This window comes from Sapajus apella, unplaced genomic scaffold (genome assembly GCF_009761245.1).
Source record: "Sapajus apella isolate SASKATOON/1434 unplaced genomic scaffold, GSC_monkey_1.0 scaffold1, whole genome shotgun sequence".
In the NCBI taxonomy this organism is placed as follows: Eukaryota; Metazoa; Chordata; class Mammalia; order Primates; family Cebidae; genus Sapajus; species Sapajus apella.
Window position 1 is genome coordinate 86,753,140 of NW_022436941.1, and position 14,469 is coordinate 86,767,608.

At 35.9% G+C, this 14,469-nt stretch overlaps 1 non-coding gene across 1 annotated transcript; it reads right to left on the bottom strand.

The window, feature by feature from the left end:
• Nucleotides 1-2,936: 2,936 nt before the first annotated feature.
• LOC116554508 lies at nucleotides 2,937-3,039 on the bottom strand. The gene has a single exon (XR_004270221.1). It is a non-coding gene; the product is annotated as a small nucleolar RNA U13 (small nucleolar RNA).
• Between the last annotated feature and the right edge of the window lie 11,430 nt (nucleotides 3,040-14,469).

Consider the following 14,469-nt stretch of genomic DNA (forward strand, 5'->3'; position numbering starts at 1 on the left):
ACGTACTCCCCAGAAGATGAGAGTGATTATATAATGTCCAACACAAAAGTTTCTGGAGCTGAGTTAGATGAAGTGGTGACAACAGTAAAGATATGTGGGGCATTGCAGTGACTAATTTATTTCCTACTGGTGGATTGCCAGCTCTTCTAAATATTAAGCGGGTTATGATCTTCTGAATCCTCCAAACCCTTCTGAAATTTTGAGCTCTAGCTAACTTTCTGCTATTTGGGTTTGTCCAATGCTTTCTGTTAACTTACTGAGTAGTTGTATTTGGACTCCTGCTTATATACTACTTCACAGCCACTTTTCTTTCATCTTTTTAAACAAATTTTAATTTGAAAAAGTAGCAATTGATGAAAATGGATGGAGGAACAAATGTGGGAAGGCAAAAACTGGCCCAGATGTATGACAGGTGGCAGAGAGAAGCCAGGCTGCAATTGAAAAGAGGATACAGATAATCCACAGGGATAAATAAGAAATTTTAAAATAAGAGAAAATTTAGTCTTTGAAACTATTTCCAGGAATAATATTAATAATATCTTACTTATATATAATTTATAAAATGTTTTGCATGGTTACATAATTTGACATCTAGGATAATACTGTAAGACAGTCAATTATTCTCATTTAAAAATGAAGAAATCAAGGATAAAAGAGACTAAGTGATTTATCAAAATTCACAAAACTAAAACTGTCCAAGGACAATTACTTAAACTCAAGTCATCTGATTTCAAGGACATGCTTATATCATTACACCCAAATGATGAAATAAGCACCATTTGATCATATCTATAATGTTGAAATTGCAGTGAAAAAAATGTATTCTGGTTTCCTAATGACTTGCAGTGGGTAGTTTAGTTTTCAGAGCTGCATACCACCTACTCCTTGATGCTACATAAATATGTCAACTGTTTAAGCATTCTAAATGGTTAAAAAAAAACCTAAAGCCTCATAAAAGGAAAAGCCCCCATTATCCAGAGGCCTCTTATATTCTATGCTGTGTTAGACACATACATTTTAACAGCCATAATTATGTTTTAACCACACCCTTAGAGAAGAAGAAGTCATGGCAAAGGTGAAAGATTGGTGGTGGGAGTAGTTGGGCAGTACACCCCACTAGGCAACCAGTATCAGTGCTATTTATCTTATTTCTAATGGACTATTTTTATGCATATTGGTATACGTGCCTGTGAGTGTATGCATATGTGACGCTGAAGGAAACACTTTGTTCAAAAATGCATAATGATTTTATAGAATCTCTGAGATGGAAGAAACCTTAGAGATCATGAAAGAATACATATTAGAAACTTTCCTCCTTTCAAAGACAAACCATTTAAAAAATAGTCTAATTATTAGAAATTCCATTTCTACACTAAGTTTAAAATCGATCTCTGTATAACCCAATTTTTCCAGTTTGGCCCTAGAGGGCTTTACACTCTGTTGACAATTCTTTAAATATGTGAAGATTGTTATCACTCATTGTCCCTTATAAGACTTGTCTTCCTTAAGAAAAATATTTATAGTTCTTTCAATCATTCCACATGTGAAATCACCGCCCTTATATTTGTGTATTCCATATTGTTGCATTCCCCCTTCAAATGTAGCATTTATCCCAATGACAACCACACAGATGTGTTCATTCTGATGCAGCATTTAGTAAAAGGATGACTTGCCTTATTTAAATGGATTTAGCTCTTGGGAGAGTTATGCCTCAGGGCTAATGCTTATTGGATTTATTCTTAAGGGAATCTATATATCCTTAGTATGTGAACTGCTAAGTCATTTTATACTTGTACCGTACTTTTCAGCTTAAAGTCACTTTCCATTAATATTTTTAAATTTCTGTTTTTTTTAATTTCAGCTCACGATTTTAGCCTGCCCAGATTTTATGGAATTTCACTTCTCTTCTCTTGTAAAGTCAGTTCCCTGCTCACATTTGTGTCATCTACAAAATTGATGAGAACATATTTTCTATCTTTGCTTTTTGTGGTGTATGAGATAGTAGCCAAGTGAAGCCTTTCTTGGACTTACCTCAAGAAATAGCCATGTAAGGTTACAGTCAATATATGAATCAAAGCTTTACAGGTAATATTGTTTCAAATGTCTCTTATGGCACTGTCTTCTGGACCAAATTCTCTATTCATTTGGCCAATTAGTGTGCCAGTGACTTTGTATAACACTAACCACTCTCCTATTCTTTGGTAATGTAATGGTCATATTCTTTTAAAGTATGACACTTTCATTTAGTAATATGTTTTCTTAGCCAGAAAGTATATTTCCCAGCCTCCTTATTAGTTTGTGTGGCCATGTGACTATGTCTGGTCAATGGGATGACAGTCAAATCATCTGTGTATTTTCCTTCTCTTCCTACTTACTGGGAGATGACAAGTGGAATGGTTCCCTTGGACCTGATGGAAGCCATGTGTCAATTATAGAAGTTTCTATCCCAGCCTTCTACTGTCTATTTTCATTTTTTTTTTTTTAGACAGTGTCTTGCACTGTTGCCCAAGGTGGAATGCGGTGGCATGATCTTGGCTCACCGCAACCTCCACCTCCCAGGTTCAAGCAATTCTGCATCAGCCTCCCAAGTAGCTGGGATTACAGGTGTCCACCACCTCGCTTTGCTAATTTTTATATTTTTAGTAGAGATGGGGTTTCACCATGGTGGTCAGGCTGGTCTTGAACTCCTGACTTCAAATGATCTGCCCACCTCGGCCTCCCAAAGTGCTGGGATTACAGGCATGAGCTACTGTGCCTGGCCTACTTTCATATTTTTAGGTAACTTTAATACAGCTGCTTAACTAACCCAGATAGCAGGTGAGAGAGAAGAATGATCAAGTGTCTGATATGTGTACTCTTTATCTTCCAATTTAGCAACTTTATCTTTCAATACTAATTTATGCCAATAGATACTTCTTGTTTTTCCCCTAAGTTCACATCAGACGGATAATACATCAACGTCGTAACAAGGTTGGAGGGAAGCACATCTCATAATAAATGTGAAAACCCTATCATCCTGCTTATAAACTACAAAAGGATCAATAGGTACTTCTCTTACATGTGGATACTTTAGAAATTGTTATCTATCAGTCATTCATAATCTGATATCTAGGAATATAATGATAGAACACAATAAATATATTGTTGACAATAGCAGAGCTCAGAATAGGCAGAATTTAGACTATGGATGAGTTGAATGGGCAGCAGATATTTAGTTTTGGAGAATAGAGTACTTGACTAATAGTGTCATTAGGTGAAATTAGTAGATTTACATAGCTGTAAATAGGTCATTATCAGAGCTCTGTGTAATTGAATGAAAAATGAAAAGGCAAAAGTCCAGAAAAAGAAAATTTAGCAGGATCAAAAGTTAATTTTGGCTCCTTTGCAGTTTTGGTCAGAGATCTACTCGTATACATTGCATTTTTGTATCACATCCTACATATAGGGAAACATAGGTCACCAAGGCGTATTTTTGGCTTTTTGTGACACAAGGGTTAGTGTCTAATGAGAGTCATAAGGAAAATCTTGCAGGCTAGAAACATTAGTCAACCCCAGCTCAGCCCAGGCCCTTTGTCTGATAGACATACAATGCTGTCTACCCTACATCAGAATCTACAGTATGAATTTAAGGAACGATAATGAGAGGGAAGGGGAAAAAAAAAAGAATCAACAACAAAAACAATGAACAGAAGGAAGGAATTGTTTACCAGACAGTGCTATGGGAGGGAAATTCACTCGATTTTGTTTATATGACTCCTCACCTTGATTCTACTTCTCTATCACCTCTTCTCTATTTTAATAAAGATAGGCCTTTTAGGTTTCTCTTTTTGTGATCTAAGAAATTTATTCTGATGAATGTTAATGAAAAGGTTGTTGCTTGGAATGTTGAAGTTATTTTAGTGTACTTCTGACAATGAGTGCTATTTTTCAACAGAAAGAGAATTTGCAATTATGAAACTAGAATAAGCAAACAGGCAATGCCATTTTATCCTAATAGTAACATGTAAGGTGTTACTATGCTAAAAGTCACCAGTATCAACACATCACTTTGAAAGAATGAAGGTGCATGGTTGAACTAGAAGCAAAATAAATTTTACATGAAATACAGGATTTTCCTTCCCTCATCCCCACTTGCTCTTTCTCTTTCCTGAAAGCATCTGCTGTTGAAAGAGCTTGCCAAAAATGTCACTGCCAGATTTTGCTGGGCATAGGCTCTGATCATTTCCAAATGACAGAAAATCAGCTGTGGATTTAGGCTCTAAGTAATCATTAACCATAGGCCCTGCATTGACTGGGAGGAAAATATAATGTTCTTAATCTGCCTGATCTGAAAAGTCAAGCTGTGCCACATGCTGCCTGCTCCCAAGGATTCAATACCAGCCACAATGACTGCAACAATAAGGCAGCTTTGCCCTAAAAGATAACACATTCCATTCCCAGTGGTAAGAAGTACAAGCACCCATGTACATATTCTTCACGTCAGAGTGAAGGCATCGATAGCACTTTTTTTTAGAGATGAAAACCATGAGCAAAGACTCAGATATTAGCTTTATGCAATAAAAGAAATGATGATGCTGGCATTCATCAGTACAGAAGTCACAAATTTCTTTTTTTCTGTCTCTTCTAATTGAATGTCCACCGTTGCAATATAGTCATATATTCTTCAGGAGAAAAGGATGCCCAAATTCTTCCCAATTTGTTGTTTAAACATTTATTAAACCGATGGTATTCAAAGACCAGAATTTACTTAAAATTTCTATTTCAATAGCTATTGCTGTCAAAGTATCTAAGTGCCTGGTTCTTTTGTTGGAATTAAGATATTTGTCATTATAGATGTAATGAATCAGAATTTCTGGCTTGTAGTTCAGGATGTGAGGAGCTTAGGAGTCACAACCTCATCCTAACGAGAAGTAGAAGGCTGAACAAACTGAAACATTAAGAACTCTTCTTAGATCTGTCAGGGAAGTGTGGATACAGGATGAAATGCTACCCCTCAAATTGGAGAAACAGAAAGGTGGCTGCAGAGAATCACAACTTCCAGAGCAGAAGGCTGTGAGTAGAAGCCTCCACAGGAACTAAAGCTGGAGTAGGAAAACCTGAAGTGTAATTGAAAAATTATCCTGGAGGCTCAGCGTAGACAAACCTAAGAGATTGATGAGTTCGTGTCCTTTGTAGGGACATGGATGAACCTGGAAACCATTCTCAGCAAACTGACACAGGAACAGAAAATCAGACACCGCATGTTCTCACTCATAGGAGGGTGTTGAAAAATGAGAACAAATGGACACAGGGAGGGGAGTCACACACTGGGGTCTGTAGGGGGAACTAGGGGAGGGACAGCAGGGGTTGGGGAGTTGGGGAGGGATACCATGGGGAGAAATACCAGATATAGGTGATGGGGAGGAAGGCAGCAAACCAGATTGCCATGTATGTACCTATGCAACAATCCTGCACGGATGTACCCCAAAACCTAAAATGCAATAAAATATATATTTTAAAAAAACACTAGGGGAACTCAGGGGTGTGTGTGTGTCTGTGTGTGTGTGTGTGTGCATGAGAGAGAGAGAAGGAGAGAGAGAAAGACGAAGAAAGAGAGACTTTGTGAGTTTTATTTCTAGGAGCTCTACCAGGTCCTCACAGTGAAGATCAGTGAAAAATTCCCTTGTGCTTCTGGCATGGGGAGGAGAAAAGAAACCATTCTGAAATACATCAGAACATCCTGTTCTTCTTAACAGAAGTTAGCAGTCCTGTTCTCAGGAGAAACTGTTTTATCAGAGCCTAACGTAGGGCAGGGAAATCCAACTTCCAGCCAGACCTCTCTAGCCATTCTGTCCCACCTGAAGCAAGATAAAGACTGAGATGGGGTACAGGCCCACCAAAAACCTGAGACCTAATCTTAGGTCTATGGAATGCTTCTCCTTCCCTGACATCTTACCACTAAAGGCCGTTTACTGCAGTTCCTTTTACCCAGTACCTCGTGGCCACCCTTGACAAAAGATTATAACTCATTATAAAAACAAAGAAGAAACTGAAAAAGCATCAGAATCTGTGTCAGATATGGCAGTAGTGTTGGAATTATTGGACCAGGAATTTTAAAAGACCCTATGGTTATATATGCTAGGGGCTTTAATGGAAATAGTGGACAACATGCAATAAGACGTAGATAATGTCAGCAGAGAGATGAGAATTCTAAGAAAGAATTGCCTGTACATATATTCCTTGTATCTAAAGTAAAAGGTGAAATTACAAAAAGAAAAAAATGTGCTAGAGATAGAATAAAAATGTAACAAGATGAAGAATGCCTTTGATGGCCTCATTAGTAGACTGGACATGGCTGAGGAAAGAGTCTCTGAGCTAAAGGATATGACAATAGAAACCTCCAAAACTGAAAGGTAACATGAAAATACAAGAACAGAATATGAACTGAACAGAATATGAACGGAAACAAGAACTGCGGAACAACTAGAAATGATGTAATGAGAGAAAATGAGAAAGGAACAGGAACAATATTTGAAGAAACAATGACTGAGACTTTCCCCAGTTTAATGTCAGACATCAAACCGCAGATGCAGGAAGCTCAGAGAACACAAAGCAGAACAAATCAGCCAATCAAACAAACAAAAAACAAAACAAAACAAAAAAACCTTAAAGAACAAAAAACCTTAACCACCTAGACTTATTATATTCACGATTCAGAAAATCAAAGATCAATTTTAAAAAGTCTTGAAAGAAGCCAAGGAGAAAAATACCTTAACTACAGAGGAGCAAAGATAAGAATTATATCTAATTATGCAGAAACCATGCAAGTAAGAAGAGAGTGGACTGAAACATTTAAAGTGTTGAGAGAGAGAAAAAGAAAAATACTAACCTAATGTTAGGTACTCTGAAAAATTACTCTTTAACAGTGAAGGAGAAATAAGGATTTTGTCAGACAAAGATTGAGGGAAAATTTTGCCAGTAGACCTGCCTTGCAAGAAATATTAAAAAGACTTATTCAAAGAGAAGGAAAATGATATGTCAGAAACTTGTGTCTGCATAAAGAAAGGAAGATCATCGATGAATGAATAAGTGAAGGTAAGATGAAAACTTTCATCTTTCTTTTCTTAACTAACAGAAAACAGTTTGCTTCAAATACAACACTGTATTTGATTATGCATGCCAATGTGTATGTAATATATAGCATATACATTCAAGTGAAATAAATGTCTGCAATAATACAAGGGATAAGAGTGAGAAATGAAGAACATTTTATCATTATAGATAACTTGAACAATCCATGAAGTAGCATAGTATTACTTGAAACTGGACATGGATTGGTTGTAAATGTGATACGGAAATCACTAAAAGAGGTTTTTAAAAGGGGTTAATTTATATATTAAGAAAGAAGATAAAATAGAATCATTTAGAATGTTCAATTAAAATAACCAAAGAGCCTGGGAAACCAACTGAGAACCTGTCTGTACAAAAAATTTTAAAAGTTAGCCACGCGTGGTGGTACACACCTGTAGTCCCAGCTACTTGGGAGGCTAAAGCGGAAGGATCACTTGAGCCCAGGAGTTCAAGGCTGCAATGAGCTATGATCATGCCACTATACTCCAGCCTAGGTGACAGAGTGAGACCCTCTCTCAGAAAAAAAAAAAAAAAAGCAAAAATCAGAAAAAATGTACATGACAAATATAGGAGAAAAGAACACGGTCAACAAATAGAAAACAGTAACAAATATGGCCAATATTAGTCCAACTATATCAATAATCATTTTAAACATCAATGGCCTAAATAAGCCAATTACATGACAGAGATTGTCAGAGTAGAATAAGAAAAACAAAAACAAAACAAGACCCAACTATATGTTGTCTATAAGAAATCTACTTTAAATATAAAGATACATGCAGATTAAAAGTAGAAGGATAAAGGGAGATATATTATGCTAACACTAATAAAAATAAAGTAGTCATAGCTATCTTAACTGTTAACTTTAGACAGCTGACTTCAGAACACGGAAGATTATCAGGATAAAAAGAGCATTACATAATGATAAAGGGGTGAATACTTCAAGAAGACAAAACAATTCTTAACGTGTAGGTGCCTAAGATGGAGCATCAATAAATGTGAGACAAAACATAAGAGAACTTCATGAGAAATAGATTAATCCATTATTATAGTTGGAGACTTAAAAACTCCTATATGGCAGGTGAAAATATCATTAAGGACATAGTTGAACTCAAAAGTACTACCAACCAACTGATATAATTGACATCTATAGAAACATTATCAAACGACAGCAGAATACACATTCTTCTCAAACTCACAGGGAACACCTACCAAGATACACAATTTTCTGGGTCATAAAACATGCTTTAACAAATGTAAAAGAATAGAAAACCTACAATATTTGCTCTCAGATGGCAGTAAAGTTAAACTGCAATTCAATAATAGAAAGATAGTTGGAAAATTTCAAAATTCTTGAAGATTAAACAACACACTTCTAAGTAACATGTGGGTCAAAAAAGAAATCTCAAGAGAAAGTAAAAATAAATGAAAACACAAATTATCAAAATTTGTGGAATGTGGCAAAAGCAGTGCTTAGAAGGAAATTTATTTATTTATTTATTTATTTTTTTTTAGAAAAAGAATACAGGAAAGGAAATTTATAACAGGAAATATATATGTTAAAGTTCTAAAATTAATAATCTAAGCTTTCACCTTAGGAAAACTAGAAAAAGAAGAGCAAATTAAATCCAAAGGAAGCAAAAGAAAACAAATAATTATAAAAAATTCGAGCACAAATCAATAAAATGGAAAACAGGAAATTAATACAGAAAATCAATAAGACTAGAAGCTGGTTCTTTGAAAATATCAATAAAATTAATAAGCTTATAGCCAGGATAACTAAGGAAAAAAGCAAGAAGACACAAATTACTAACAACAGAAATGAAAGAGGAGATATACGGATCCTATGGACTTTAAAAGGATAATAAGTAGACTTTGAAATTAAAAATATATTAACATTTATAGTAATATCTCCCAAAATAAAATACTTAAACATAAACCTATTTAAATATGCATAAGATATATAAGAGGAAAACTAAAATTTCATTAAAGATATCAAAGAACTAAAAAGAGAGATATTCCATGTTCATAGATAGGAAGACCCAGCATTGTCAAGATATCAGTTCTTTTCAACCTGATATATAGATACAAAGTAATCTCAGTCAAAATCCCAGAATGTAATTTTGTGAATATCAATAAACTGATTTTAAAATGTATGTGGAAATACTGCTCCAGAATAGCCAACTCAATATTGAAGAAGAACAAAATCCGAGGGCTGACATGACCCAGCTCCAAGAATATAAAACTACCGTAATCAAGACAGTGTGGTATTGGCAAAAGAATAGACAAATAGATCAATGGCACAGCATGGAGAGCCTGGAAATAGACTCACATAAATATGGCCAACTGATATTTGACAAAAGAACAAAGGCAATAAAGTGGAATAGATGGTATTTTCAACAAATAGTACTGAAATGACTCGGCATCCAAATGTAAAACAATAAATCTAGACCTGACATCCTTCACAAAAATTAACTGAAAACAGCCCATAAACCAAAATGTAAAACTCAGAGCTGTAAAATTTCTAGGAAGCAACATGGGAGAAAAGCTAAGTGACTTTGAATATGACATTGACTTTTTAGAGACAACACCAAAAACACTATTCATCAGTGAAAGAATTGATAAGTAGGAATTGATTAAATTTAAAAATTCCTACCCTGGAAAAGACAGTGCCAAGCAAGTATGAAAAATCACATACTAAAAGAAAATATTTGCAAAAGACACATCTGATAAAGGACTGTTAGCCAAAATAAAAAAGGAACTTTTAAAACTCAAAAAAAAGAAAGTGAACAAACTAAATTTAAAAGTAGGTCAAAGATCTTGACAGACAGCTAACCAAAGAAGATATACAGATGGCAGGTAAGCATAGGAAAAGATGTTCAACATCATATGTCATTAGGAAATTGCATATTAATATGACTGAGATACCACTACACGTTTATTAGAATGGTTAAAACTCCAAACTTTGACAACGTTTAAATGCTAATGAGAATAGAACAGGAACTCTTATTCACCGCTGATGGAAATGCAAAATGGTATGACCACAATGGAAATATTTGATAGTTTCTTAGGGAATTAACCATATGCTTTGGTAATTGTGATTTTGGTTATATACTCAAATTAGTTGAGAACTTATGTCTACACCAAACTCTATATGTAAATATTTATAGCAGCTTTATTTATAATTGCAAAAAACTTGGAAGCAACAAAGATGTCTTTCAGTAGTTGACTAGATAAATAAACCTCAGTATAAGCAGAGAGTGGAGTATTATTCAGTGCTAAAACAAATGAAATAATCAAGCCATGAAAAGAGATCTAAGAAACATAAATGCACATTACTAAGTGAAAAAACCTGAATAATTAGATTGGCATTGTTTCAAGCAGCACCATGAACATGGTTTCTGGCACATCAAGTGGCATTAAATACATCTTTATTGAACTAAATGATCATTTCAGGGAAATAGGGAGACAGTCCAAAGAAGCCTTATGGATACTTTGACTAGTAAATTTGAAGTTTTCTGAGCAGACCATCAAGCGACAAGCCAAAGATTAAAGCTCAGATGCACATGATGAAAAGTCTTCCTTTGAGTAATAAATTGAGTCACTGCTGGATCAAATCACTTCTCTCTTGTGCTAACACATCATTTCCTTCATCAAAATGCTGCTGATAGGATTTGTTCACCCAACAGATTATCAGGATTCCTGGCCTTTCCAAAACATACGCCACCTATAATGTGATACTATTTTAAACATACTGAGGAAAATGGAGTGGCTACTAAAGGAGATGACTCTTCTTTATTTGTGGTTCACCACTGTACAGGAGTTCCTAATTTCACTGAAGATGCCAAGTATGTGTGGTATTTTGTGTGTATGTGTGTGTGTGCAGCCGGTTGATTTTATCCTATCTTTCTTTTGTTTGTTTGCTTTTTTTTTTTTTTTTTTTTTTTTTGTTTTGAGATGGAGTCTCGCTCTGTCGCCCAGACTGGAGTGCAATGGTGCGATCTTGGCCCACTGCAACCTCCACCTCCCGGGTTCAATTGAATCTCCTGCCTCAGCTTTCTGAGTAGCTGGGATTACAGGCGGGCACCACCACACCCAGCTAATTTTTGTATTTTTAGTAGATATAGGGCTTCACCATGTTAGTCAGGCTGGTCTTGAAGTCCTGACTTTGTGATCCACCTGCCTCAGCCTCCCAAAATACTGGGATTGCAGGTGTGAGCCACGGTGCCTGGCTGCTTCTTTTTTTTTTTTTAATTGTACTTTAAGTTCTGGGATACATATGCAGAACATGCAGGTTTGTTACATAGGTATACATGTGCCATGGTGGTTTGCCGCACCCATCAACCTATCATCTACATTAGGTATTTCTCCTAATGCTAATCTTCACTAGGCCTTCCACCCCCTCAACATGCCCCAGTGTGTGATGTTCCTCTCCCTGTGTCCCTATGTTCTCATTGTTCAGCTCCCACTTATGAATGAGAACATACAGTGTTTGGTTTTCTGTTCCTATGTTAGTTTGCTGAGAATGATGATTTCCAGCTTCATCCATGTCCCTGCAAAGGACATCAACCGATCCTTTTTTATGGCTGCATGGTGTGTATGTGCCACATTTTCTTTATTCAGTCTATCATTGATGGACATTTGGGTTGGTTCCAAGTCTTTGCTATTGTGAACAGTGCTGTAATAAACATACGTGTGCATGTGTCTTTATACTATAATGATTTCTAATTTTTTGGGTATATACTCAAAAATGGGATTGCTGGGTCAAATGGTATTTCTGGTTCTAGATCCTTGAGGAATTGCCATACTGTCTTCCACAGTGGTTGAATTAATTTACATTCCCACCAACAGTATAAAAGCATTCCTATTTCTCCACATCCTTTCCAGCATCTGTTGTTTCCTGACTTTTTAATGATCACCATTCTAACTGGCGTGAGATGGTATCTCACTGTGGTTTTGATTTGCATTTCTCTAATGACCAGTGATGATGAGCTTTTTTTCATATGTTTGTTGGTCACATAAATGTCTTCTTTTGAGAAGTGTCTTTTCACATCCTTTGCCCACTTTGTCATGGGGTTGTTTGTTTTTTTCTTGTAAATTTAAGTTTTTTGTGGATTCTGGATAGTAGCTCTTTGTCAGATGGATATATTGCAAAAGTTTTCTCCCATTTTGTAGGTTGCCTGTTTATTCTGATGATAGTTTCTTTTGCTGTGCAGAAGCTTTTAGCTTAACTAGATCCCATTTGTCTCTTTTGGCTTTTGTTACCATTGCTTTTGGTGTTTTAGTCATGAAGTCTTTGCCCATGCCTATGTCCTGAATGGTATTGCCTAGGTTTTTTTCTACAGTTTTTATGGGTTTAGGTCTTACATTTGAGTATTTAATCCATCTTGATTTAATTTTTGTATAAGGTATAAGGAAGGGGTCCAGTTTTAGTTTTCTGCATATAGCTAGCCGGTTTTCCCAACACCATTTATTAAATAGAATATCCTTTCCCCATTGCCTGTTCTTGTCAGGTTTGTCAAAGATCAGATGGTTGTAGATGTGTGCAGTAATTAATAGCCTATGAACCAAAAAAAGCCCAGGACCAGATGAATTCACAGCCAAATTCTACCAGAGGTACAAATAGGAGCTGATACCATTTTTTTCTAAAACTATTCCAAACAATAGAAAAAAGGGACTCCTCCCTAACTCATTTTATGAGGCCAGCATCATTCTCATACCAAAACCTGGCAAAGACACAACAAAAAAAGAAGATTTCAGGCCAATATCCCTGATGAACATTGATGCAAAAATCCTCAATAAAATTCTGGCAAACCAAATCCAGCAGCACATCATAAAGCTTATCTACCACGATCAAGTTGGCTTCATCCCTGGGATGCAAGGCTGGTTCAACATGCGCAAATCAATAAATGTAATCCATCACATAAACAGAACCAATCACAAAACCACATGATTATATCAATAGATGTAGAAAAGGTCTTCGATAAAATTCAACACTGCTTCATGCTAAAAACTCTCAATAAGCTAGATATCAAGGGAATGTATCTCAAAATAATAAGAGCTATTTATGACAAACCCACAGCCAATATCATACTGAATGGGCAAAAACTGGAAGCATTCCCTTTGACAACAGGCACAAGACAAGGATGCCCTCTCTCACCACTCCTATTTAACATAGTATTGGATGTCTGGCCAGGGCAATCAGGTAAGAGAAAGAAATAAAGGGTATTCAAATACGAAGAGAGGAAGTCAAATTGTCTCTGTTTGCAGATGACATGATTGTTTATTTAGAAAACCCCATTGTCTCAGCCCAACATCTCCATAAGCTGATAAACAACTTCAGCAAAGTCTCAGGATATCCTATCTTTCCTAACAACATCATTTTAGTTTCATTACATTCAAATAATAGCATTCACTAGGATGTGCCATGTATTCTGATAAGTGCTGGAGATAAAGAGAAGCAAGGCATTGTTCCTGGTATCAAGGAGCTCACAATCTCATCAAGGAAACTGAACTGTAATCTACAATTAAAGTGAAGAAAATGAATTAAGAGACCCAGTTTCTTCAGGGGCCATTTCAGTTTCTTATATATGAGAAAATATGCAGATGATGTTATCACTAAATGTCAATAGGAAGAAAAGACTGACCAGCAAAAGAACCAGAAAATGACACCTCTTTGGTATATCCAATAAGACTTACTTTGTCTAAAAGAAACATAAGAAAACTGCAGTTAAAATGCAGTCATATAAAGCACAGCAATGCTTTAATTAGTGATAGACCAAATACACAACAGTGGTCCAATAAAATTATAATGGAGCTGTCCTATACAGGTGTACCACTTTAAATCTTTTTATCCCATATTTTTACTGTTCCTTTGCTTTGGATAGCTATGTTTAGATACACAAATACTCACTATTGTGTTACAATTGCCTACAAAGTTTAGTAGAATAACATGCTGAACAGGTTTGCATTCTATAAACAACAGGCCATATCATATAGCCTAGAAATGTAGTAGGCTATACCATCTAGGTTTATGTAAATGCATACACTCCATGATATTTGCACAATGACAAAATTGCCTAATGATCCATTTCTCAGAATGTACCCGTTAATAAAGGATGCATCACTGTATATAATAGAGAGCTCATAAATAGCCTCACTTATAGGTAGAGATCTGGGCATGATAACTTCTGCATCTCCAAGATGGAGCCTAATTCCACTCCCTTTGAATGTGGGCTGGTCTTACTGACTTTCCTAGTTACTAATGCAGTATGACAGGGCAAGCTTATAAGAAGCCGTGTAACTTCTGACCGTGCCTCTTAAACCTTCCTTCTTGGAGCTCGGGTTTCAACTCTATAA